Here is a 3460-nt window from a genome sequence, read left to right on the forward strand (position 1 = left end):
GGCAACTCACCTTAAGTTCCTGGAGGTAGTGACAGCAACTTGGCAAAACTCAGAGTTAGGATGTGCTATGCAACAAGTAGTTAAGAAGCTGAAATCACTAAAGAGGAATCTGAAGGAGCTCAATAAGCAGTATTTTAGGAACACTCTAACTGAAGCTGAGGAGGATAGAAACAAATTAGATCAATTACAAAGAGCACTGCAGGCTACTCCCAGAGACCAAAGTCTACAATTTCAGGAGAAAGAGCAATATCAGAAATTTAGAAGATCATCATATCTGGCAGAAAGCTTCTTGCAACAGAGAAGCAAAGCAACATGGATTCAGCTTGGAGATGATAATTCTAAATACTTCTTCTCTGTTATTAAACATAGGAGATTACAATAGTGTATTACACAACTGAAAGATGCCGCAGATGTAATACACTCAGAGCCAGAAAACATAGCTAGACTCTTTGTGGAATTTTTTCAAGAATTACTGGGCAGCAAAGCAGCAACTAGAACCAAAGCTTTCAAGAGTTTTCTGAGCAATGGCCATGTGTTAACATTTGGACAACAGATGGAGGTACTTCAACCATACTCTGACAAGGAGGTGAAGAAGGCTATGTTTATCATTGATAGCGTAAGATCCCAGGACCAGTTGGATATGGGAGTGATTTTTTCAAGAAGGCTTGGAGCATTGTAGGGAGAGATGTCACTACTATCGTACTAAAGTTCATAAATAATGGAAGGTTATTGAAACAGATCAATTCAACAAATATCACTCTGATCCCAAAAGTACCTAATCCTGAATATGCAAGTCAATTTAGACCAATATCATGTTGTAATACCTTGTACAAATGCATCTCTAAAGTCCTATGTGTGAGATTGAAACAAGATTTGATTCACTTGGTGGCCGAAAATAAGGCAGCCTTTGTGGCAGGTAGATCTCTAGTACACAATGTGCTAATCTGTCATGATCTAATGAGACATTACAACAAGAAGACAGTACTTAGATGTCCAATGAAAGTGGACTTGAGAGAAACCTATGATATGGTGAGCTGGGAATTCACTGAAGAAGCTCTAACAGGCTATGGGTTTACAGACTCATTCACTCAGTTGGTTATGGAATGTGTTACCTAAACTAATTTTTCTGAGAAAATTAATGGACAAGGATATGGATATTTTGAAGGTAAAAGAGGCATGAGCAGGGGGACCCCATGTCCCCACTTTTGTTTGTGCTTGTAATGGAGTACCTTTCAATGACACTAAAGAAGATGAGTGAACTTCCATATTTCAAATACCATCCTATGTACAAAGCCCTGAATCTCACTCACTTAATATTTAATGATCTTATGCAAAGGTGACACCAGATCAATAGCAAGGGTAATGGAAACACTAGAGCATTTTAGTCGTGTCACTGGATTAGTGGACAATGTGAACAAATCCAATATCTTCTTGGCTGGACTAAATAAAGCAACTCAGGCACATATCTTAGCAAGTGCAGGGTTCTTTGTAGGTACTTTACCTATCAAGTACTTTGTCTTGCCATTGTCATTAAAGAAATGGAGTAAAATGGACTACCATCAACTAATTGGTAAAATCACACATAGGATAACTAGTGCCTACTCAGGAAAGTTGTCCTATGCAGGGAGAGTACTTGTTATAAATGTTGTATTGTTCTCTATATATAATTTTTGGGGGTTTCATTTTACCTCAGAGTGTACTTAAAGAGGTGGATCAAAAGTGTAAGAATTATCTCCGCGCGGGGAGGGGGTCAGAAGAACACATGAAATTGGCTCTAGTTGCATGGGAGAAAGTGTGTGTACCTAAAAATTATGGAGGCCTCAACATAAAGAGTTGCAGGCTGGGGAACATTGTTGTAGTAGAAAAATTACTCTGGCAACTGACAAAAAGGAGGGCATCTCATAGGTTAGGTGGGTCTATGGAGTATATATGAAAACTGAAAGTAATATATGGAACCATACCGCTCCAGCTGACTGCAGCTGATATCGGAAGAAGCTCAACTCCCTCAAAGGCCTTATGGAAAATTGGTATCAGAATGGGGAGTACACACTCACTCCTAATGGTGCTTATTCAGTGACAAAGAGCTACAATATGTTACTAGGGGAGCAGGTGAGAACGCAGGAAGCAAGTTAAGTATGGACAAGATTGATGCAACCTAAGCATAGGTTTATCATCTTGCCAGCCAATTAGGATAGTGTCACGCCCCAAACCTGGGGAGGCGTGGCTGGCACCCGGTGCCGTGCTGGCCCTAGCGAACCACTCTGTAACTCATGATCGTTCGACCAAACCTAGAACATACATAGTTCGAGTTAGCTGGACTTATTCCTTTTGTAACTATCATGGGCCCACATGGCCACAACTCATAATGTACAACTGTAAGTGAGAAAACACTGTATCATTGAACCATTTTCTTAAAACATGAATACATATGGGCCGTCAAGGACTCTAACATACTATACAAAATGAACCTTTGTCTACAAAGCCTCTATTTGACATCAAATGGGACAGGGTACCGGCCTACCCATAAGTCCGTAGCAAAATTCTGACACGATGACTCATACACTCGGATGCACTCCGAATGAGATGGAGTCTTACCGATCCTTCGCTGAATGCCAATCTCGTCTACTATGAGGGCTCGTCAAACTGATTATCTATACCTGCAGGCATGCATAATTTTCATTCTCAGCTTTCTCATCACATGAATGAGTAGCGTCCCCAACAAAAGGACGTCAGTACGGATAATGTACTAAGTATGTATGGCATGTAGATAAATATATAAAGAGCATGGAAGAAACATGGAGTAAAGGACTCAATTTGTAAGTCTATATAACTTTGTAAATTATGAAATACTAATAGTGTCATGCATGTGCTTATGAATGTCATGTCGTGCATTCATAATATCATCAAGCCTCTAAGGAAATCCCATCATATCATCTCGGTCACTAGGGCAAAATCATCAACGTATACCAGCTGATCAGGTGGTGGTGCGTATATAACCTTTCGCATATCCCATATATATATATATATATATATATATATATCACGCGTATATAACATCATCTGGTCATGGGTTAATGTACCTGTATAAATGTATGAAATGCATAAGAAATACGTTAAGATTTCTTGGAATGTCATAAAAATAATATTCCTGTCGGATAAACATTATCAAATACGTATTTTTCTGAGACCCATGAACAGAAGATATAATAATAATTCACATGGGGAATCAAGAATAAAGACACCCCTAGTATTTCTATGAATAGAGTCATTTATGGAAGTTGTGCACTTGCTCGTTTCGTTCGTGTCGTATGGGTCCTGCCAAAAAGAAAGAAGGGATAGCCTTAACATACCTGGAGTAGGGAAAAATCCATATGATATTCTTGGAAAAGCTTGAACCGTACTCCTTTAGAACCGCAAAATTTTTATCCCATATACATACATACATATATATATATATGTA

General features: G+C 38.9%; 1 long non-coding RNA gene across 1 annotated transcript in view; it reads right to left on the reverse strand.

Moving 5' to 3' along the window:
* The window catches only part of LOC109231336, an 18070-nt gene continuing 16990 nt past the window's right edge, over positions 2381 to 3460 (reverse strand). Inside the window, exon 2 of the long non-coding RNA XR_002068793.1 lies at positions 2381 to 2657. This is a non-coding gene — a long non-coding RNA (uncharacterized LOC109231336). The remainder of the gene's footprint in view (positions 2658 to 3460) is intronic.

This window comes from Nicotiana attenuata, chromosome 8 (genome assembly GCF_001879085.1).
Source record: "Nicotiana attenuata strain UT chromosome 8, NIATTr2, whole genome shotgun sequence".
NCBI classification, from domain to species: domain Eukaryota; kingdom Viridiplantae; phylum Streptophyta; class Magnoliopsida; order Solanales; family Solanaceae; genus Nicotiana; species Nicotiana attenuata.